The sequence below is a fragment of the Chionomys nivalis genome, chromosome 15, assembly GCF_950005125.1.
Source record: "Chionomys nivalis chromosome 15, mChiNiv1.1, whole genome shotgun sequence".
Lineage (NCBI taxonomy): Eukaryota > Metazoa > Chordata > Mammalia > Rodentia > Cricetidae > Chionomys > Chionomys nivalis.
This window is the reverse complement of record NC_080100.1, coordinates 67,567,405-67,592,028: the sequence shown is the minus strand read 5'-3', so window position 1 is coordinate 67,592,028 and position 24,624 is coordinate 67,567,405. Positions and strand designations below refer to the sequence as shown.

The 24,624-nt window shown below is 38.3% G+C and overlaps 1 pseudogene; it reads right to left on the bottom strand.

The window, feature by feature from the left end:
• Positions 1 to 392: 392 nt before the first annotated feature.
• Positions 393 to 17,147, bottom strand: LOC130887221 (40S ribosomal protein S7-like; annotated as a pseudogene).
• Between the last annotated feature and the right edge of the window lie 7,477 nt (positions 17,148 to 24,624).

The window sequence follows — 24,624 nt, the reverse complement described above, 5'->3', positions numbered from 1 at the left end:
TTTTTAAATTTTTATTTTTATTTTATTTTTTACTATGAACAACACTTTATTCAGTCATTTTCTGTTGAAGGAGCTGCGGGCTGCATTCCTGCTGCCCTGCTCCTGGCCGCCTGGCTAGCTTATGTCCCAAAATAACAACACACAAACTGTATTTATATAAACACTGCTTGGCCCATTTATATTAATGTGTGTAGCACCACGAGGTGGTGACTTACCAGGGAGATTCTAGTCTATGTCCATCTTGGGTTGGAGCTTCATCACATCTGCCTTGGAGAGCAGCAGCATGGCGTCTGAGCTCACTTCCTCTTCCTCCCAGCATTCGCATTCTGTTCTGTTTACTCCACCCACCTATGTTCTAACCTATCAGGCCAAGCAGTTTCTTTATTAATTAATCAATGACCTTCCTCTATCAATTTTCTTAACAGTTGAAACTCTGGGAATTCAAAGTTAACATCCTTGCCCATGAGCTTCCCATAAACACCAGAAAACGTTTCGACCTTGTTCTGCTGTGCTTTGTCTAAATGAACCCTTATGAGCCGGCTGCCATCCAGTTTTACATGGATCCCCTTACCCACAGTTTCACTTGGGACAACGAAGTCCTCAAGGATGATATCATCACTGTGGTGAGGGTGCTGCTTCCGGGGCAATTTTGCTTATTTTTCATAGGGCTTTTCCGAGTTGGCTTGGGCAGAAGCCTCCTCTGAGCAATGAAGACTACGTGCTGCCCGCTAAACTTTCTCCAATTCACGAACCAGCCGGACTTGGATTTTCTGGAAAGATTTCAGCTGAGGAACTGGTACAAAAATTATTATGACTTTCCAGCCACCACCAACTTCAGTTTCCTTGGCCGCGACCTCCCGCTGCTGCACCTTGAGATCCGAGTTCTTCTCCAGCTCTAGAAGCGCCAGAGAGATGCCAGACTCCAACTCATCTTGCCATTGGGCTTTACAGTCTTGGTGCTTGAGCTGAACGTCCTTATGGAGTGCCGGCTTGGAATGAGGTCCAGCTCTTGTGAGAGAAGGTGGTTTTAAGACGTAAGTTTATAGCACTAAGTGCCTTCATAAAATTATTAAAAAGATATCACACCAGCAACTTATCAGCAGACCTTTGAGCCTTCATTTGCTAGGCTTCTTAAGCCTCTGTATTCGCCTAGTCGTTGCTATGTCTCCTTATTCCCCAGGGAAAGGTGAGTGCCCATTCCACAGTCCTAAGCGCAGGACAATCAGAGGCAGACATGATAGGGAATCAGTAAAGCAGGAACTTAATTACTTGAACATCAGCTTATATAGCTTAAGTGACATGGTGTGACATGAGGGTACCTCTACCCAATGAGAGGCAGCCAAACCCACCCTCTTCCTGGAGGGACATCTACCTAATTTTTTGCCGTCTCATCATCATTCAAACATGAGCCAGGCTTTTCTCTGTCCTACAGGCCTCTAAGTACTCAAGCCAGGCTTTTTTCTGTCCTACAGGCCTCAAAGGTACAGGCCCTGAGATAATTTTGGCCCAACAAAAGCTCTAGAACAACAAGAAGATATAATGCCCTAAAGGAATAGACAGAATGATATGTTAAATTCAGTGTTGAAATCAATAAAATACAAACAAAAGAACAATACAAAGAATCAATAAGACGAAGAGTTGGTTCTTTGCAGAAAATCCATTAGACAAATCCTTAGTCAAATTCACTGTGGCAGAGATAGAAGGGGCAAATTAACAAAATTTGAGATGAAACAGCAGATACTGAGGAAATCCAGAGAACCATAAGAACATACTCATAAGAACATACCTGCGCTCCAACAAACTGGCAGTTGGCAGTCAAGGAAGATCACAAAGTCACTAAGTACAGCAGCTTACAGAGCTGCTCCAGGAAAAGGTCTCCCCAGTGTAACAGCTCTGCTCTGGTAGGAGAGGATTTCCCCTGTGAAATTGTTACAGTTCTGCTCTGAGCTGCACCACTTAACTCCAGGGAGAATTGTTACAGCTGGGCTGCACTGGTGAAAATGTCACACCACACAAGTCTCACGCAAGAGATTTATTGGGAAGGAAGAATCCAGGAGGGTGACTGCATTGGATGAGAAACAGCAGCAAACTGAACAGAGTACAGATATTAAATAGAATTTCTTTCAGTGGGGGAAGTGGGCAGATCTTTCCAGGGTGGCTTGGGATTGATGGATTTGGGTAATTTGATTTGGGGAGCAGCAAGCTCAGGGGTTGGTGGAACGTTGTGTTCAAGGATTTGTAAGATTTCAAGCACAGGGACCTCAGGGATTGGTTGGATTCTGCAGTCTAACTCTGTGGCAAGCTCAAGAATTGGCATGTGATTTCAAGCCCTGGTCCTAAGGTCAAGTCAAGGTCAGGGTGTCTTTCCTTGGCCCTTTTCACCCTACATTAAAGGAAATGGATAATTTAATTTCCTTGATACATATCACCTAAAAGTTAAACAGATACATAGACTCATAACCCTTTGTGAAATGAAATAGAAATAGTCATTAAAAGTCTTCCAACCAGAAAAAAAAGAGCTCATGGTTCAGGGCCAGATGGTTTTAGTGCAGAATTATATCAGACTTTCAAAGAAGAGTTCACACCAGTACTTCTCAAATCATTCCACAAAACAGAAACAGAAGAAACATTGCCCAATTCATTTTATGAGGCCATAATCACCCTGGTAGCTAAACCAGAAAACTATCCAACAACAATTATTGACCAATTTCCCTTATGAACATAGATGCAAAAATGCTCAATAAAATTCTACAAACTGAATCCAAGAACATATTAAAAAGGTCATCAACCACAGAAATGGCTCACTATATGTAAATCAATAGAAACAATCCACAACATGAACAAACTGAAAAACAAAACCCATGTGTTCACCTCATTAGATGCAGAGAAGAGCTTTGACATAATGTAACAGTCCCTCATGATAAAAGTCTTTGAGAGACTAGGGCTGCAAAGGAAATACTTCAACATAATAAAGGTGATTTACAGCAAGGCCACAGTCAGCATTAAACTAAAGAGATGGGAATTCAATGCAATTCCATTAAAATCAGGAAGAAGAGAAGGTTGTTAACTCTATCCATATGTATTTAATATATAGTACTTGAAATCTTATGTATAGCAATAAGACAACTAAAGTGGACCAGGGGTACAATGTGGAAAAAAAATCAAGCTATTTGCAGATGATGCGATAGTGCACACAAGCAACTCTAAAAATTTCATCAAGAAGCCTTCAGGAGATAAACACTTTCAGCAAGGTATCAAGATACAAGATTAACACTCCAAAATCAGTAGCATAAAAACAATAAACATATTGAAAAAGCTATCAGGGAAGCAACACTTTTCACAGTAGCCTTGGATAATATAAAGTATCTTAGGACAACTCTAACCCAGCAAATTAAAGACTTGAATGACAAAATCTTTAAGTCACTGAAGAAATAGATTGAAGAAGGTATCAAAAGGGGAAAGGATCTCACATGCTCATGGATTGGTAGGCTTAATATTGTAAAAATGACCATCCTGCAAAAAACCATCTACAGGTTCAATACAATCCCCATCAAAATTCCAGCACAATTTTTAACAGAACATGAAAGGACTACATCATTTGGAAAGATAAATAACCCCAAATAGCAAAAGCAATCCTTAATGATAACAGTACTGCTGGAGGTGTCTCCATCCTTAGTCTCAAATTGCACACTATAGTAATAAAAACAGAATGATATTGGCATAAAAACATACATATTAGTTAACGGAATACACTTGGAGACTCAGAAGTAAGTCCACACACCTATGACACATGCTTTTCATTAAAAAAAAAAAGTCAGAAATAGACACTGGAAAATAGAGCATCTCCAACTAATGTTGGTCAAATTGCCTGATTGTATGTATGTATGTATGTATGTATGTATGTATGTATGTATAAGAATGCCAATTCATTCATACTTGCTTGCATAAAACTCAAATCCAAATGGACCAAGGAGTTAACATAAGGCCATATACACTGAAGCTGATAGAAGAGGCACCAGGGAATAGCCTTGAACTCATTGGCACAGGAAAAGTCTTTCTGAACAAAGCTCTGAGAGCACAGGCACTAAGCACAACTATTACTAAATGGGACCTCATGAAACTGAAAAGCTTCTGAAGGGCAAAAGACGCCATCCTTCAAACAAAGCTGCAGGCTACAGAATGGAAAAGATTTCTTTTAATCAAATACACACCTAATAGAAGGCTAATATCTAAACTACATAAAGAAGTAAAATAAAAAAATAGATATCAGGAAAACAAATAACCCAGTTTTAAAAAAGGGTACAGTTTTATAAACAGAATTCTCAATAGAAGAATTTCAAATGTCTGAGAAGCACTTAAAGAAATTTTCAACATCTTCAGTCTTCAGAGAAATGCAAATCAAAATTAATCTCAGATTTCAGCTTACACCAGTCAGAATGGCCAAGATCAATGAAAGAAGTAAGATCTCATGATGGCACGGATGTGGAGTGATTGGTGGTGGAAGCGCAAACTTGTACAACAGCTACGGAAGTCAGTTTGTCAGTTCCCCAGGAAGATGGGAATTGATCTACCTTAAGATCCAGCTTTACCCCTCTTGGGAATATACCCAAAGGACTCTAAATCCTTACTATAGAAACACTTGTTCATTCATGTTCACTGCTACTCTATGCATAAAAGCCAGATATTGGAAACAGCCTAGATGTCCATTAACATATGAATGTATAAAGAAAATGTTATATGTTTACACATTAGAATATTTCTCAGTTTTAAAATTGATATCATACAATTCACAGGTAGTGGGTCCAGCTACAAAAAATTCTCCTATGTAAGATAACCCAGATGCAAAGAGATAAATAAGGCATGTATTAATTTATATGTTGATGTTAGTTATTAAGTCTTTGATAAAGGGCTATAATCCATATAACCATAGAAGGTATATAGAGAGTAAGGGACTTGGACTGAGGGTGGTGATGGGTTTCCCTAAAAAGGAAAACTAGAATAGGTGGTTTGGATGAACTGGGTTGGGAACTGGAAGCAAATATTCAAATGGTGATAGGGAAGGAAGAGGAAGTTAAGTAAGGGAATATAGGGAGGAACAGCTAAAATTAAGGACCATTTGAGGAATTTTATAGAGATATAATACAGTAGAAGCTTCATAAAGTATATAAATATATGAAAAAACACTAAACAGAATCACTAAATAATGGGAGAATCAAATCCCCAAGTAGATATCTGTAGATGTTAGCTTGATTCGGGAAATGACCAGGCTATCTTAAAAATAAACAATTATATTTCTACTTATTATAAGGGGAAACTCAGGCTACAAAAATGGAAAGTCCAAGTTGCACTGTATCCCATGGGAATCACCCAGAGAGAGCAAGCACTTGGTCCATCCCCGTTTTTCTTCTGGGCTCCAGGAAGCCACACCTTAACTAGGTTCCACTTCTTAAAAATGACTGGTTAACAAAGCTTCCTCCATCAGATATCTCTCCTCATGAAATGAAACCTTCAGTTCTAGGAATGGGTTAGGTCTAAACAAGCTGTGGGTCAAATGGGCCCATGGAAACCCCAAACCTCTCAGGATATTATCAAGGTTATTGGCTGCTCTCCACAAACTGATGGCAGGGCCCTGTTGCTGAAGACAACACCGGCACAACTCACTGAATATGAAGAAGTTGAACCTGATGCCTAACTAAATTCTTCACTCCTACTGACTAGTGCTCATAGTACTAAAAGGTACTCTTTATACCACTAGAGTAGAAAGGTAAAAACCAATTCAGCTATAAACTCTTTAACCTACAGTAGTGACTTGCTTACAAGATACACTGGTGCAATGATGACGCGAAGCATATGAGATGACCAACGACTATCTGGTGGGATAGATAGGTATGGAATTCATCCTGCACACTGCTCAGGTGATTGAGAACCTGAGATTAGAGAGCTCAGGGACATATGAGAAAACCAAATATACCATTCTGCTAGAGAAGCATAGGAATAGAATGACTCCTAATGGCATTCTGCTATGCTCATAGATAAGTGCCTTGCTCGGTCATCATCAGGGAGCTTCCTTTTGCATAATATGGGAACAAATACAGACACCCACAACTTGGCAATGTATACAGAATGAGACTTTAGAACACTCCATGCTAAAATGAAAATCTCCATCAAATCCCTCTCCTCAGGGCTTACAGAATCCTATGAAGTGGAGGTGGAAATATTTTGAAAGAGAAGGAGATACAGGACACAAGGATACAAGGCCTCCTATATAGCAGGACCAAACCACATTTGATCTCAAAGATATGGCAACTGAACAGGGCCTGCAGATATCTAAGCCAGATGTGGTCCTAGTGCAAAAAGTAAACACACACACAAAAAAGTAAACACAAATTCCTGTCTATAATAGAAGCTATTGATATCTATCAGTTAATAAAAAAATTAGTTTTCTCCAATGGAATGTCTCTGGTTTTACAAATCACTCTAAGAACAGGCTACATGCCTAGCAGTAGATGGACAAAACAAAACCAACTCAATGGCATTTTGAACTTTTTTTCTGTATCATTTTGCCTTTTCTGGATTTTTAAAAAACAACAACAACAAAAAATTTACCTACATATTGTCTTTTTAAATGGAATTTCTGGGTGTGTGAACATATGTGTCTTTGTGTCTAAATGAGTTTTTCTGCTTTTTCATTGGTTTGTTTGGTTTAATTTTATCTTATTTTATTATTAATTTTTAAATTCCTGTTTGTTTTCTAAGGAGTGAGAAAGGGTATAGATTTGGGTTAGAGGGAAGGAGCTGGGGGAGGGCAAACTACAATAAAATATATTGTATAAAATAAATATATTTCCATAAATAAATAAATAAACCTCAAAGTCCACCCCAATAACACTCCTCTCCTTCTTCTTGAAGGCTCCACCTCCTAAAGGTTTCACAACCTTCTTAAACTGTGCCATCACCTAGGAACCAAATTGACTTGTACACCTTTAAATATTTCTACCTTTCTTTTGAACTTAGGATAGAAGACCAAAACTTCTCATATTCTTTATATGGTAATACCTTATTTTGAAGTTTTATATTGTAGCCTCATACAAAAAAAAGAAAGCCAGAGTATTTTGTAAAGTAAGTTGAGCACATTACTGTGGACAAAGCTACTTGTTTATTCTCGGCTGCCCAGACCCGAAATAATCACACAGAAACTATATTAATTACAACACTGCTTGGCCAATCACCTATGTATATTGCTAGTTAACTCATATCTTAAATTAATCCATTTTCATTATTTTGTATTTTACCATGAGACTCATGGTTTACCAATAAAGTTCCCAGGCATCTCTTTCCTTAGGTGGTGACATCTCTTTGACTCTGCCTTCTTTCTTCTAGAATTCTGTTTAGTTTTCCTAACTAGCTCTATTGGCCAAAACAGTTTTATTTATTAACCAATAAAAGCAACACAAATACAGAAGGACATCCCACATCATCTCCCCTTTTCTGTCCAAATAAAAAGGAAGGTTTTAACTTTAACATAGTAAAATTACATATACAAAACAGATATCAAGCAAGAATTATAGTTACAATATTTAGTGTGTTTACATTTGGAAAATTAATAAAAATATTCTATCATCTATCCTATCTTTGTGATGCTAAAGTTTTATATTCAATACATCTTTTATAATTATAGTTATCTTTCTTCAATTCCATCAAAGACTCCAGAGGATATAATATTACCTAAGTTAACAGGAAGTGAATTGTAAGAAACTTCCAAAACTCTAGAATTGACAGAGACATCTTGCTGTCTAGCCAGTCATCCAAAGTTCTTGTTACACTTTGGGGAATCCATCTTTAGCCCACAGGCCCATAGTATCCAGCAGACTTTTACATGAAGCAGGAAATTTGAAAGACCTATATTTGCAGTTTGTCACTTTTTTCTGTGTACTGAAGAATGTCTGACAGACTCTTTCATGAATCTGGCACCCTGAAGGACTATCTCATCTTTATGCAAGTTCAGCACTCATTTTTCTGTGTGTCCTGCATGTCCAGTCCATACAGCATAACATCAAGCAGTCCAGGCAAGAACAGTTTCTTTTTATAAAAAAAAATATTTTATGATTTATTTAACTTTATTTTATGTGCATTGGTGTGAAGGTGTCAGATCCTCTGCAACTATATCTTCAGACAGTTGTGAGCTGCCATGTGGGTGCTGGGAATTGAATCCGAGTGCTCTGGAAGAGCAGTCAGTGCTCTTAACCACTGAGCCATCTCTCCAGCCCTGCAAGAGCAGTTTTTTGCACAGATGGCTAACCAACTCCACTAAGGAGCCTCTTTCAAGCCCATCATCCCCTTGAAGTAGATTGATGCTGCCAGGAGCAGATATGTCTCATTGTTATGAAAAGTCTTAAGTTCTGAAAACACTTTAAATGCCATATTTTTGAGGTCTTTGAAAGGTTTGCATAATACTAGCCATGTGAAATATATCTCTTTACATCTAGAAAATTTAACATGACTACAAGCTTGACTATAATAGATGATTCTCTATTAACCTGTATTTCTTAATTATACATTACAATTTTAAATGAGCTGCACAAACACAATACTTGAATCAAGAGCAGAAATACATATAACAAAGATGACCTTACATTTGTATCAAAAGACCAAGTCCATGCAAATGCAAAGTACTCATCTCTATACCATATCCCCCTTTAAATATAAACAAATATTTATAAAAAATATTTGGGAATTTAGGTGTCATTCTCTCTAAACTGCTTACTGCTTTTGTTGGGTGAAATAATTTTGGGGTTCACAGAGACTTTTTGGGGGGTTTTGTCCATCAAACCACATTAGTCTGGTTTCTCATCCTCTGTGGAAACAAGATCAGAATCTCTTTTCTAAAGCAATAGATTCTTAGACCCAAATTTTGAAGTCAAGATGCCTTTAAAATATACATGTTCATTTAGCTTATCAACCCATACAATGAAATATCTCTCTGTACTTAGCTCATTTACTATCAAAAACTTTAAAGAAAACACAATAATATAGATAATCCAGACTCTCTGTGTATTTTTCATCTTTACATGGCTTATTTTTCTTACTCTGTTACTTTTCTATAAGTTTAATATTTATTTTATTATCTTTACTCCTTTAATCTATGACTGCCTGTACTCTTTTATAACTGTCTATACCTTTTTCCTCTCTCTTTCAAGGCTACATACATTTATTCAACACTGTGGCCCATTTAGAGGTATTTTCCATCTGAATTTGCCTTTATTGCATATCTGTAAATATTTTCTGACAAGGAGTACCTTTTCACCCCAAATGCTAAGCCGGCATGGCTAGGACCAACTTTGCTGCCCTGCCTGTTGGCTTTGCCCAGTCAAACCATAGCTGAGGCATGTTCATTGCCTCTGAGACTGCTGGGTAGGAGTCATCCTCACCACCTCAACTCTGGGTAGCACTGAGCAGTATGTAAACCTTTTTTATTCCAGTAAAAGCTAAATCTGCCATGCAGTGCAGTGCACAGCCTGGAAATATGTGTGATGGTGATAGGAATCTGTTATGTTCTCCTGCCTGCGCATGCCTAGCAGACCAGATCCAGTTACCTGCCCAGGTGGTAAGCACTGAGCTGTGGGCATGGTCTTGGCTACTTCCTTCCAAACCCAAGTGGGTACACAAGTATTGGACCCAAAGTGGGTGGCAGGCATCAGCACCAAACATTTGTTGGGTGTCATTCTATGGACAGAGTCTGTTTGTTTATTCCTAGCAGACCAAATACAAAATAATAACACAGAAATTATATTAATTATAACACTGCTTGACCAATTTCTTATGCATATTGCTAGCTACACCTTATATCTTAAATTAACCCATTTTCATTATTTTCTGTTTTGCCTCAAAGCTTGTGGTCTAACGGTGGTAAATTTCCTGGGTGCCTGTCTCCTTGGCAGGTACATGGAATCTCTTTGACTCTACCTTCTTCCTCCAAGAATTCCATTTAATTTTCCCACCTAGCACTATTCTGCCCTGCCATAGGTCAAAGCAGCTTTATTCATTAACCAATAAAGGCAACACATATACAGAAAGACACATCACATCACATTACAGTAAAGAAACAGCAGCAACTGGAAAGGTGCAAAGAATAAATTAGGATACCCTAAAGGGTGGCAAATTAGATCCATCAAGAAAGGACATGGGGAAGCAAGATGGCTCAGCAGATAAAAGCACTTGCTGATGTGCCTGACCACCAAGTGTTTGAATGCATAAGCTTATTGGAGACATTTCTCATACTAATAGTCATGGTTTTATTTTGTTCTGTTTTGATTTTATATCAACAAGTTGATTTCTAAATAGGTTTAAGTTGCAACTAGGAGATGCTGTGTTTGACTATAAGGAGTAGCTGTTCTGCCTCCTTCCTGGCTAGGTTCTAAGAGTCAGGCTTGAGAGACAAATACAATTTTCAGTGTGGATATTATGAATAAATAAATAAAAGAGGAAATTTTGGCTTCCAACAAAGCTCTTGATTTTTTTTGAGACTATAATATAATTTCATAGTTTCTCCCTTTTCTTTCCTCCCTCAACACATTCCTATATACCCCTCCTTGTTCTCTTTCAAATGCATGGTTTCATTTTCATTAATATACACACATATATATTCAATAACACATAAATACAACCAACTCAGACTGTATAATATACTTTTATGTGTGTTTTCAGGATTGATCATTTGTTTTGGACAACCAATTGATGTGCTGTTCTCTGAGGAAGAATACTTTTTCCATTCTCTTGCATTTATCCCAATGTACTATGTCCTACACTAAATTCCTTCTGTACTGGTTGAAATGTTAAAGGTTCTTCCACATATACTTACAGTTTTAACTTGATGAAACAGTTTTCATTTTCTGGTATAAAGCTGACAAGTGGTTATAAAGCTCAAAGATGCATCTGCCTGTGCCTCCTCAGTGCTAGAATTAAAGGCATGTAGCACCATGTATGACCAGCTCTTTTACTTTTTGAAAAGGCTGCATATAGATCAACAATGGATGCTGCATACGTTGCTTATTCTTCTCACTGTTTATGTATTTTTATGTTCTCACTAGCCTTTTGATTTTAGAAAACTGTAATTGTATGCACATGGTAAGTAATATGTCCATGAATGAATACATAATGTTTGAGGAATAATTTGCCAGGACATCCCTAGAAATGATATGTTTGAAAGATAGTTTGTCTCCCACTTTGCTAATAATTGTTTTTTTAACTCCTATTATTAATTATACTGGCTATTTTTATCTTACTCTTTGGCAATCTGTTAGCAAAAACCATATCACTTTACTTTTCCTTTTTAAACCCTTTAACAAGCACAAGAATGAAAAATGAATTAGCTTTGTTTATGTTATCTGCCTTGAAATTTAATTGGATTTGTTGTTTGGGGGAATTTTATATGCAAAGAGCAGGAAATTGATCATAATTATTGAATCTACTATTGCTTATATTAGCTTTCTTTGACTGTTGTGTTAAATGGTAATTAACCAAGCATCTGGAACAACAGCACTATATTGTATGGAGATCAGATATCTAGAAGAGCATTTCGAGCAGAGCCACAGTCCTTCTGGACACTCTAAGGAACCATCTACTGTCACACCTCCCAGCACTTGATAGCTGGCTAGCATTTCTTTACTATAAACCTCAGTCTCTTCCTCCAGGATTAATTTCTTTGCCAAAATCCCATCTTTACAGTCTCATGAGGACATTTGTTACTGTATTTATGACATACCAACCCAATAACCATGTCAATTTCATCTCAAAATTTTCAGCTATGTTATACATAAGGTAAACCTGAAAAGACCTTTTCTTCCAAGTAAGACTTCCTGAATGGGATCCATTTGCCCAAGAATTAAGCTGACAATTGACAAGTGGGACTGCATAAATCTAAAAAGCTTCTACATGCCCAAGGAAACAAACAGCTTGGTGAAGAGGAAACCCACAGGATGGGAGAGAATCTTTGCTAGCTGGACATCTGTTTAATATTCAGAATATACAAAGAAATTTAGAAAAACAGTAGAAAATGACACTTTTAAAAATGTGTGAAACCTTAAAAGAAGAGAAAAGAATCGCTAAGAAATAAAAATATGTCTACCATCCCTATCAATTAGGGAAATACAAATCAAAACAACTTTGAGATTTCTCTTTACCCGGGCCTGACTGACAGATATAAAGAACCTTTGGGTCCAGCTCCAGGGTTCATATTAGATGCAATAGCAGGTGAAAGGGGACTATTTTTCTTTGGGTATCTGAGGGAGAATGATCGAACTGTTTCACATGTGCTTTTCCAAATCAGTCTCTTTATTGCTCTGCTTCTATTCTAGTTCTCCTGTCCTACCTCTAATTTCTCCTAGTTTCTTCTCCTCCAGCCTAAAAATCTTTTTTTATTATGGAGCCTTGAAATAATAAAAAATTATGAGTTACCTCTCATTGGTCAAAAGCACATTCCTAGGGTAAGTGACCTAGTTGCTAAGTCATTGCTATGGCAACACAAGGGTCCAAGGTTACAGAAGTAAGACTGTGACCAGATAAGGGATACAGTACCCAGCGAGAAACTGTGAGACAGAGGCCTATTGTTAGCAGACTTGTCAAGCAAAGAAATGGCATGTTTTTCTTAGGGTGCTTTGTGTACCAACCTTGGTTAAGCACCTGCAACTCTGACCTTGTGCACATCTATAAAGTTTTAAACTTATGATCTATCTACAAAAAGTCTAAACTAGTTTGAACTTGTTTTGAGGTGAAAATGAACTAATTGTGGGCAGTTAGTCTGAACAAAAGGAATAAGCAAGGTTTTAAGATTCTATAGTCACAATGGGACAAATAGATCTAGTTATAAAGCATATCTTAGTGTATTTTCTATATATAAAAATTATATACCTAAGTAAAAAGTCATTTTTCTGAACACCCACAGATATATATATCCATAAGATTGAGTTATAATCATGAGATTGCTTGTACACATCACATGAAAATGCATGCTAATAGGATAATACCATAGCTGCTATTACACAAGAGAAATTACAGATTAAACCAGCAGTTTTCATAGTCAGTGACCCTGCAAGCCCTGCCAAGCAGGGTTACTCTATCTAAGAATAATTTCTATGGTGGGCTGACACATGAATTATCAATTTCTATAAGCTGTAACTGCATCATGACCCACAATAGCTGATGATAAATGCTCCTGACACTCAGATATGTCTTTGCTGCTATACTTACAATGGCTAGGAAATGAAACAGCCCATATATTCATCACCTAATGAATGGATAATGAAATTATGGTAATACAAACTGTGTGATACTATTCAGTTCTAAAAAAAAATGAAATCATAAACTTTGCAGGTAAATGTATGGAACTAGAATGGATATTGAATGAGATATACCAAATCCAGCAAGACAAAACCCACATATTCTCTCTTATCTTATAAGACAACTAGCTCCAAATCTTCAGATGTAAATATACAGCTTGTTGTAACTACAGAAAGCAATAAAGGACCATTGCCAGGATAGGGATATTTGAAGCAATACAGAAGAGAATATCAGAGCAGAAGTGATGTGATAAGAGAAATGGGAATGGAGGCTCTTTAGGGAGGAGAAGAACGGTATACACACAAGGTAAGAGGAGGATAAAGAAGAATGGCAGGATACAAGTGACCCAATAGAGAAAATGAGGGTAAATATAGGAAAATAGGGAGGTAGGTAAAATAACAATATGGATGGATGAAAAAAACTGAAAGGAATCATACTATTAAATTTGTTTATTTATTTATTTCCAACATAAAAATAGAAACAAAAACAACAAAATAACAGCAACAAAAGTAGTCAAACCTCTAATACATGCAATTCAGTGTACAATATACAGACATAGTTTTAATGAATTTTTCTCATCTTAGTTGACAATGCTTCCTTCAAAGACCAAAGACTACCTAATAAAAACAAAGCCATCTTTTGATTTTGGCAGGGTTGTCTAGAGACCCCCCAAAACATACAACCTATTATTGTTGTTCTTGGCTACCACCCAAAGGTGGAAGGTAAATCTCTTTTGATGAAGACACCACATACTTCAGAAATAGAGCCCAAAGAACCCTGAACTGAAACTGACTTGAGTGCCCACTTCCTGAGGACAAGTTTTCATAGCACTAGAAGGTGCAATGAAAGCTTCCAAAGGAGGGAAGTGTCAAGGAGCTGTCTCAGCAAAATCAACTCATCATGGTAGGGGCAATGAAATTTTAGAAATTTAAGTAAAGAATGTGAAGACACATAAAGATAATAAGACAGAAACCATAGAATAATACTGGGACAGTATTCCAGTGATTACTGAAATCACCTATCTAATTTCTGCCCTATCAAAAGGCCAAGGCAGTCTTTTTATTTAACCAATGAAAGCAACACATAGAAAGAAGATCCTCCTACACCATTCCCCCTTTTTCTGTTTAAACAAAAAGGAAGGCTTTAACTTTAACATAGTAAAATTACATATAACAAAACAGTTATCAAGCAAGAATTACAGTTACAATATTTAATATTTGTTTTAACTCCTATCATAACTAAGAAAAGCTGTATCTATCTATTTTTCAACTCCATCAAAGACTCCCGAAGGATATAATATTACCTAAGTAAACAAGAAGTAAGCAATTTCCAAAACTCTAGAAATGACTGAGACATCTCGCTGCCTGGACAGTCACTCAAAGTTCTCTTGTACCACTGAGGCATCCATCTTTGGCCTTCAGGCCCTTATTATTTGGCAGACATTTCCATGAAGCAGGAACTTTTAAACACAGTTGAGTCATTTTCTTTTGTATCCTGCAGAATATCTCACAGACTCTTTCATGAATCAGGAACCCTGAAGGAACATCTCACCTTTAGGCAAATTCAGCAGTCCTCTCTCTGCAGGACTTCTTCATGTCCAGTTTATGCAACAGTCCAGGCAAGAGCAGGAACCTCTTTGATGCCCATCTTCCTCTTGAAGTTGATTGGTGCTGCCAGGAGCAGATGTGTCTCATTGTCATGAAAAATTCTAAGTTATTAAAAGATTATTGGTGCTGCCAGTAGCAGATGTGTCTCATTGTCATGAAAAACTCTAAGTTATTAAAAGATAAATGCCATATTCTATAGTCTTTGAAAGATATGAAGAATGCCTATCTAACTGAAATATATCTCTATATATTTAGAAAATCTAACACAAGCTTGACTATTATTGATGATTATCTATTAACAACCTATATTTTTAATTATACATTAGATTTTAAAATGAACTACACAATCACAATACCTTAATCAAGATCAGAAATACAAATATAACAAAATTGACCTTAAATTTCTATCAATAAGACAAAATTTATACCAATGTAAATTATTCATATTTATATCCTATCCCCCTTTAAATGTAAAAGAACATTATAAACACTATTTGGGAATATGGGCACAGTTATTTCTTTCCAAACTGCTTCCTGCTGTATAGGGGTGCTGTTATTCAGGTCTTTCATTGTATAACCTGTATGCTAGGTTCATCTCGGTCGGCAGTTGGGTGAAGTAATTTTTTGAGGGTGTTCACAGTAATTTTTCAGGAGGGCATAGTCTATCATACCATATTGGTGTAGAAGGAATCCACAGGGTTTCATCTGTGAAAATAAAAGAACTTCTTGTCCAAAGCATCATATCCTTAGACCCAAATTTTGAAGTCAAGATACTGTTATAATATAAATCCTGGTTTATCTTAGCCCATACAATGAAATGTCTCTTTGTACTTAGGTCCTTTAATGTCAAAAAATTCAAAGAAAACACAATAAAATACATAATCCAGACTATTTGTGAATTTTCCATTTTTTACATGGCTTATTTTTCTTTATTCCTTTTAATCTGTAACTATCTGTACTCTGTCTCTTTAAAGACTTTACCTTTTTTAGGCATTAACTTTATTCTCTATATTCTTTTTCTTCTCTCCCCAAGCCTACATATGTATATCTAACACTATGACCCATTTAGAGGTCTTTTATGTCTGAATCTGTCCTATTGTTAATCTGTAATTCTTTACTATCCAGAAGCACTTCTTAAAATGCTAAGCACTTCTTAAATACTTAAATTGTATCATGTAGAGGTAATATGGTACCACCTGTTTCCTGCCCAGTCTAAACCTTAACTGCACTGTTATTATGATAGTTCCTGAGTTCAGCACAGTTTAGCATGGAGGAGCCACTCCTGCCTCAGAGCCATTTGGTGCCCCTGAGCCACGAACAATTTCAGGCACACAGCAGTCCACATTGCCATCAAGCAAGCCATAGCACTTTACTCACAAAACCCCACCTAAATTCTCTGTCTCCCGCAAGAGGCAGAGGTCATGGTAGGAGCATCACCCAGAAAGACAGTGTTTTAAAACTGCATGGCTTTTCCCCCCACCTCCAGGTAGGAGCCACACTCAGCACTTTAACTCTGAGAATGAGCTTTTTAATCTGACTTACAGCCTAATCTGCCTGGCAGACCACTGTGCAGCCTGGAAACATCTCTCTGTATGGTGGCAGGAATCTGCCATGCTCTCCCACCTGCCCAACCCTGATTCCACCGTCTGCCTAGGCAGGAAGAGCTGAGCCACGGGCATGGTCTCAGCTACTTTCCTCCTGATCCTGAATGGACACACAAGCACCCAGGCCCACAAATGCACCATAGCTGGAGTTTGCACTGGCGGCAGGACCCAGGAAGCCACGTTTTAAAACTGTGTGGCTTTTTTTGTACAGCTGCTAAGTCGGGAAATCTCTCTGCAGCACACCACCCACAAACAGCAAAAAGCTGTGTTAAACTCTCTCTCTCTCTCTCTCTCTCTCTCTCTCTCTCTCTCTCCTTTTTAAGCTTCTCGGGTTTAACATGGAGTTGGTAGACCACGTTGGGCAGCCACTCTGTTGTAATAAGAGCAGTGAGCTGCATCCCGCCACCCAGCTTCTGGCTGCCCCAGAAATAACCACATGGAAATCTGTATTAATTAAATTGTTGCCTGGCCCATTAGCTCTAGCCTCTTACTGGCTAACTCTCACATCTTGATTAACCCATTTCTATTAATGTGTATAGCCACTTGACTGTGACTTACTGGCATGAGTGTAACCACCATCTGTCTTGGGTAGGAGAAGCATGGCGTCTGCCACAATGCCTTCTTCCTCCCAGCATTCAGTTCTGTCTTCCCTGCCTATCTAAGTTCTGCCCTATCAAAAGGCCAAGGCAGTCCCTTTATTTAACCATTGAAAGCAACACATAGAAAGAAGATCCTCCTACACCAATCAGATACAATGTCATCAGGACTGGCACCCTTCTGATGGGTGCATTGAACCCGACATTCTAGAAGCCATCTTGCTTGATTCTCATCCTGTGAAAAGATACAAACATGCCCTTGACCCCATATTAACATAGGATCTAGTCCCTTCCATATTCTAGTGTAAGGGTCTTTCCACCTTGCTTTAGCAAAGGTTGCCTTGGTGCTGTCATGCCAAAATCCGTCTGCAGCATATTGCTCATGGACATTCATATTAAGAAGTTTAGTGTAAAAAGTGCATGACTCAAGGCATTATGTGGCATTTGAGGATATAATTCTCCTGTTTTTATTTTTTTAAGTTGTGTTTTCAAGGAGCTATGAGCATGCTTGACAATTCTTTGTCCTTGAGGATTATAAAAAATACCTGTCTTGTGTTTGATATTCCATTGGGAACAAAATTGCAAAAATGCTTTACTAACATATCCAGACCCATTATCCATTTTTATGATTTTTGGGGTTCCCACACACAAGAACCATTTAACCAATTAGTTATTACATGCTTAGTGGCTTATTCAGTTTGTGTAGTGGCCATCAAGAATTCTGAATATTTATTGATTTTCACATGCATGTATGTAGTCAGAACATTCCACCCCAACTCTACTCCCGTGGAAGTTGCTGCAGTCCAGACTCCACCTTTGAGAAAGCCCACCAAACAGTGACCCCTTCCCAGAGAGGGTCAGGACTCCTCCCACAGGCTACTTAAACTGCTCCCCCAGAAAACAAACACATGATCTCTCCAGTTTTCCTTCTCCATCTCCATGTTTTCCTGGAGGGCCTCCCAGGAGCGCTGGCATCCATTAAACCTGAACTTTTTCTAATTTGGTTGATTTGGTCTGATTTGGATTATTGTGTCAGTGGAGAGCCTTATCGAGCCAAAACCACTTTACACCTGGAGGTCCCACCGAGATGGATTATTTTTTTCCCACTGGCATAGAGCATGTGTTGGTGAACACCCTTCACACCCGTGCTCTCTGCCAGGTTAAGATTGGCTTCCTCTGGGTGGGCTCCCCTTTTCTGAGTACCTGCCATTAGGGCCCAGGGCCTATTAATTTGTCAGGAACTCTGCTAAAGTAATGGGACATGTCAGACAACCAACCTGACTGAAAGGGGCAAAGCAAGTCTTCACCTTCATGGGGTTCCTTCATCAGAAGACACCCTTTCAAGGAATTCTCACACCCTTCTGTTTTTTGATTCATGAGTCTTATCACAGTGGATGCATTGTGGTAGGCTTTGAGTCCCAAGACTTGGCATAGACTTGTAAAAATGGGTACTTGCAATTTGAGGCCTAATCTCCAAATGTCCTCGGGCTGCCTTTTATAAAAATCCTTTTAAATTGGAGCTATCTGACACCCTACTCCCTTAATGCCTAATGTAAAATCAAACAAGCCCCCATATGCCTATGGTTTCTGAATGCTGTGCTTCTTCTCCCCTTTCCCACTTCTCTAGCTGTTTGCTATTTGTCTCACTCTCATGTTGTGCTCCTGTTCCTCCCTCCCCAATCCCTCTCTCCATTTCTCTCACTGTTTGTCTTTTTTACAATGGATCCCTTTCCCACCTGTCCTTCCACTCTGAAACTATATAGGTGATCCATCCTAATGTTTTTGTTCTCTTTTGCAGCATCCACTAATCTGGTCCTTGATGGGATCACCTGTGTGCTTCCCTGGTACTTGTCAATCAGCTGACATGGGTTCCTAAAAAAGTTTCATTTGACTGTCTGTTAAAATAATATAGCCACACCATGCTTATTTTATGTCTATGTGTGCTTGTGTGTTTGTTTCCATAGTATTCTGGTCTTATTTCTCTGTATGTATGTGTGCATGTTTTACAATCTGTAAAACTTGTAACTCCAGATTACAACAGCTCTAGAAAAATACAAACACATTGGTGGCCCCCATTTTGACCTCAGCAGCATCTTATGTAAGAATACCCATTTGTGCTGGACCTATCAAAGAGACATTCAGCCTACAATATTCTTTGACTTATTAAAATATTCCTTCTAATCAATCTTCTTGCCTCTAATAGCATTGATAAACTGTAACTAATTGGGTAAAATATATGTCTAAATTTAACTCATATGCCTAATTTAAATATAACTAACAGGGACTGGTATTCTAATTCTCAAGTTCCTTACAGATCTGAGAGTATATCATTTAATAAAAGAGCTTCTAATACACATACCAGTTCCTGCAGTATCCTATAGCTCCTACACAAAGATACAGGGTTACAAAAGACCTTCTGTCTGGAGGCCCCAGCCTACAATATTCTTTGACTTATTAAAATATTCCTTCTAATCAATCTTCTTGCCTCTAATAGCATTGATAAACTGTAACTAATTGGGTAAAATATATGTCTAAATTTAACTCATATGCCTAATTTAAATATAACTAACAGGGACTGGTATTCTAATTCTCAAGTTCCTTACAGATCTGAGAGTATATCATTTAATGAAAGAGCTTCTAATACACATACCAGTTCCTGCAGTATCCTATAGCTCCTACACAAAGATACAGGGTTACAAAAGACCTTCTGTCTGGAGGCCTTCCTTTAGGTATGACAAAGCCACCCACACAGCAAAAAGCGGCCTTTCACCTCATCAGCTTCCTAGATGCTATACTGGAGAATTGATCATCTCATCCTTTCAAGACAGGTAGACTAAATCTCCCCCCCCCCCCCGGGAAAATCTTCAGGCCTTCTGGACTTAGCAGCTAATGGCAAATACTGCTTCTAAGGCTGGTGTTCACCAGAAACTATGGAGAGACTTGGGATTGCCTACGTAGCTAAAAAAGCTGTCTCCTTTCTGCTCATTTATTCCTCCTAGATCTGTCTAATGGCATTTGATGACTTAGGGAACTGGCAACGCATTACTTCATTTGTTAAGTTTCCAGATAAAATACAGACATGTGTGTCTTTTTCATAGGCTTCATACTCCAGGGTTAACAGGTTCCAGATGTATCTTAAAAGATCCAGAGTTCAAAATTTTCTTCAATTGTCTTCTAAAATGGTCTTGTTCCAGTTGTCTTACAGATACCTGTAGGTTCCTGGGGAAAGTTCTACTGCTGTATCAAAAATCAGGTCTGGGGAAAAAAAAAACCCTAACAGTCTCCAGAGCCTATGTTAACCCCACCCATTTTCAAGCATATTTTTCAGGTCGTTCCTGCTGTCTGGGCCAAGACCAACTTACAAAGGGCTCTCCAGATAATGCCAGCAACTGTACCAGCTCCTGGGACTTCACCATTTGTACCACCTCTCCTAGACAAAGGACACCTACCAACTAAAATCTGGTTTTACAAGGCATATTTGCTCTTGTGGCTCACTTATTCACCTGTGCCTCTCCTGTACAACCAAGAAAGTCTCTGTTCCATTTTTTTCTGGAAGTTAATGACCCTTCTCATGGTTAGTCTCATTCATAGAGCCAATAATAACAATATATTTTTTCACCTAGCCACCTACCTTCTCATCTCCATGAAAGAACCGCTGTCTGAGGTCTCCAGGATGGTAGCAAACTGGATGCCTCTCCAGCCACACCTTTTGCTGGGCATGAGCCTACAACTCCTAACTCTCCCCCTCCCACATCTCCCTATGCCCACAGAAAGCAGCTAGACTTGAGCTGGTGCCCCCTATATCCAAGGAGTCTTGGTTGTTTGGTTGGAAGCATCACCTCAGCCCCTAACATCCTTATCCCAAAAGTCTGGGATGTTTGGTTGAAAGTGTCATCCCAGCACCCTGACACCCCTTTATTCAAGGAGTCTGGGATGTTTGGTTGGACCTTTCCACCCCAAAACCCTTCCCTGGGAGTTGCTGCAGTCCAGACTCCACCTCTGAGAAAGCCCACCAAACAGTGATTCCTCCCAAGAGAGGGTCCAGATCACTTGCATAGGCTATTTAAACTGCCCACCCCCCAGAATAAACACATGGTCTTTCTGGTTCTCCTTCCCCTTCTCCATGTTTTCCTGGAGGGCTTCCCATGAGTGCTGGCATCCATTAAACCTGGGCTTTTAAAATATGGTTTGATTTTTGTCTGATTTGGATTATTGTGTCAGCAGAGAGGCTTATTAGGCTAGAAAAACTTTACAGCATGTATCTTAATTTTCCAAACTCAGTAATATGAGTAAAATCCATTTGCCATACATGATTAGGAAGCAGTCCTCAGGGATTTACCCCCAGAAGAGATAGAGGTAGATATTTTGGGCATACTTCACATTGCTTAACAATTTGGTGAGATGCTTCCCTTGCTAATATAAATTGTTTTTGTAAACTTAAACTATTTTAATGGTGAAGAACATGTGTTCACTGAGCAAGCTCAACCTGAGATAAAGCGATTACTTTGGTAAGTTTATCAGCTAAAGCATTACCTTCTGCTAATGGAGTGGGAAGATTTGAATGTGTTCTGATATGACCCACAAAGCATGGTAACTTTCTTTGTTTTATGGCATTTTGAAATTGCTGGAACAGCATCTTAACTTGCTTATTGCTAGTCCAATATACGGGATGGTTTCTAGGACTTGAAGAACATTAAATATATATCAGCTGTCAGTATATAGATTAAATGATTTATTGCCAAAAAGTTCAAGCACTATAGCCACATCCTGCAGTTCAACTATTTGAACTGAAGCTGGTTCTGTTTGTACAACATGTCCTTCACCATTAACCACATATGCAGCCCTCTCATTAGAAGAACCATCCATAAAAATTAACATACCATTCTTTAAGGAATCTTTTGCTACAACTTTGATGGAAAAAAGAAATGTAATTGCATGAATTTCAGCAATGGATCAGTTGGGAAAAGATTATTAATCTGTCCTTCAAATGAGCAAATGCAATTACCCAAGAATCACTATTTTGATACAACCAACCAATCTGTTGCTTAGTATAAGAAACATTGACCATAGTAGGTTCTCTGCCAAAATATTTCCTAGATTCCATCCTGCTCTTTTGTTCTAAGCAAGCTACTGCTTCAAAATAAGGGTTTAATACCTTAACTGGTACACTGGGAAGGTTCAGCAATAGAAGCAGACCATTTTGCCATAAAACTACTGTAAAAGTAAGTTTTGTAGGTAATATACATGCTTGCCAAGGCTGATAATAATTAATATAATGTAATTGTTTATGTATAGCATAACATACAGATGGGAAAGTACCCATCTGACAGTTTCTGTAATCTGTCTACTGGAATTTGGATCTCTGTTCCCTTTACGAATTTCACTTAGTGGCTCAAGGTCTCCTGTAGGAAATTTTAAATAAGGTCTTAGCCATTGGATGTTTCCCAACAACTTTTGAAAATTACTTATATTATTTAAACCATCCTTCCTAATCTCTAATTTTTGAAGTTTAATTTCTTTAGGATATAACATATTACCTAAATACTGGAAAGCAATAATTAACACTGCGTGGCTAAGGCTTTATTGTAGTAATCCATATATCTCAAGTAAAACTTCTTCATTTCTATGGGTAAGCAGGATGTCATCAGTATAATAGCCAATATAAACTTGTAGAAATTAACCTCTAATGTTTTGTATAGCCTGAGCTACAAACTTCTGGCATAGGTGGCACTATTTGCCTTACCCTGAGGTAAGATACTCCATTGATATCTTTTCTTTGGTTCTCTAAAATTAACTGAGGGGAAACAAAAAGCAAAACTTTGGCAATCTTGTGGTGCCAAAGGGATGATATAAAAACAATCTTTTTTAAGTCTAAAATAATTTTATGGGTGCCTTTTGATATAGCTGTAGGAGAAGGTAGCCCAGATTGTAATGATTCTATTAGCTGCATGGTCTCATTTAAGTCCTGAACTAATCTCCACTTCCCTGATTTCCTTTTTTTTTAATTTCTGATTTTAATTTTTTTATTGATTTTTTATTGAGATCTACATTTTTCTCTGCTCCCCTCCCTGCCTCTCCCCTTCCTCTTTCACCTTCCCCCAAGGTCCCAATGCTCCCAATTTACTAAGGAGATCTTGTCTTTTTCTACTACCCATGTACATTAGATCTATGTAAGTTTCTCTTAATGTCCTCATTGTTAATAAAAGAAATTGGAGAATTCCATGGGGAATTAGATGGTGTAATGTGACCATTATCCAACTGTTCCTGCACTAACTCTGCGGCACCTTGTAATTTTTCTTCTGTTAGAGGCCACTGACTTACCCATACAGGCTTGTCACTTTTCCAGACTATTAGATCTTCATGGAGTGCAGGTTATTTAATGACCTTTCCTAAAAAATACCCCAATTCTGGCCTGGGAGGCCTTTTGTTAGGTATGATAGGATCAGTTCTTCCCTTATTTTCCTTGCCTAGTTTTTGATTAGGTAATAATCCTTGCTGAAACATTTGATTAGCAACAACTGTGTTAGGGGAATATAAATATACCCCCATTCTGATCATAATATATCAGTCCCATAAATTTATGGGTAAATGAGGAACAATATACAGCTTAAAAGTTCCTTCATGGCCTTCATCATTTTTCCAGTAAAGCTCATTACTGTTTTGTTCAGGGTTTCAAGTCTGACCAATCCCTTTTAGCTGTGTAATAGTCTCTGTTTTGGGCCACTTAGGAGGCCATTGACTGGCAGTTATAACGGAAATACCTGCACCAGTATCTAGAAGACCAGAAAAACTTTTCCATCTATTAACAAAGTGAGTTCTGGCTGCTGAGGACCTATGGCTTGTAGCCAATATGCATTAAAAGAACCAAATCCAGCCTTTCCTCTTATCTCTCTTAATTTGATTTTTGGTTTGCACAGCAAGAAGTAAAATTAATTATCTAAGCCTCTGATCTGTCTTTACCACAAAAACTCTATTAAATGAGTGAGTCATAACCTTGATTTCTCCTTCAAAATCAGCATCAATGACTGCAGGGGCAACAAGAATCCTTTGCATAGTGGTGCTACTTCTCCCCAACAATAGCCTTACAGTGCCCTTTGGTCAGTGCCTATAAACCCCTGTGGGGAGAGCTTTCATTCCGATTTCTGAAGTCAGAACTGGAAGAGATGAAATTGAGCCCTGCACTGACTGGGCTTGCTCTGCAAAGCTCCTTAATGGATTTCCCTGTGGGAGGACAGGTTGTTGAGTTGCCCCAAAATTTTGTCTCAGTGTAAGGCTGGCCCCTGTGTCCATTTCTCAAAAGGGGGTTCCCTTCGTCATCTCTCTTTGACCTGCACTCCCTAGTCTGCTTCCCTCTCCTGCATGTCTCGTATAGTCCTAATTCCTTTTCCTCTCTCAGGCTTACTCTCCTGTAAGAACATTACCTGATCTGATACCCCTTAACATAAGACTGTGCCCAAAACAGCTTCCAGGAAGTCCTGTAGC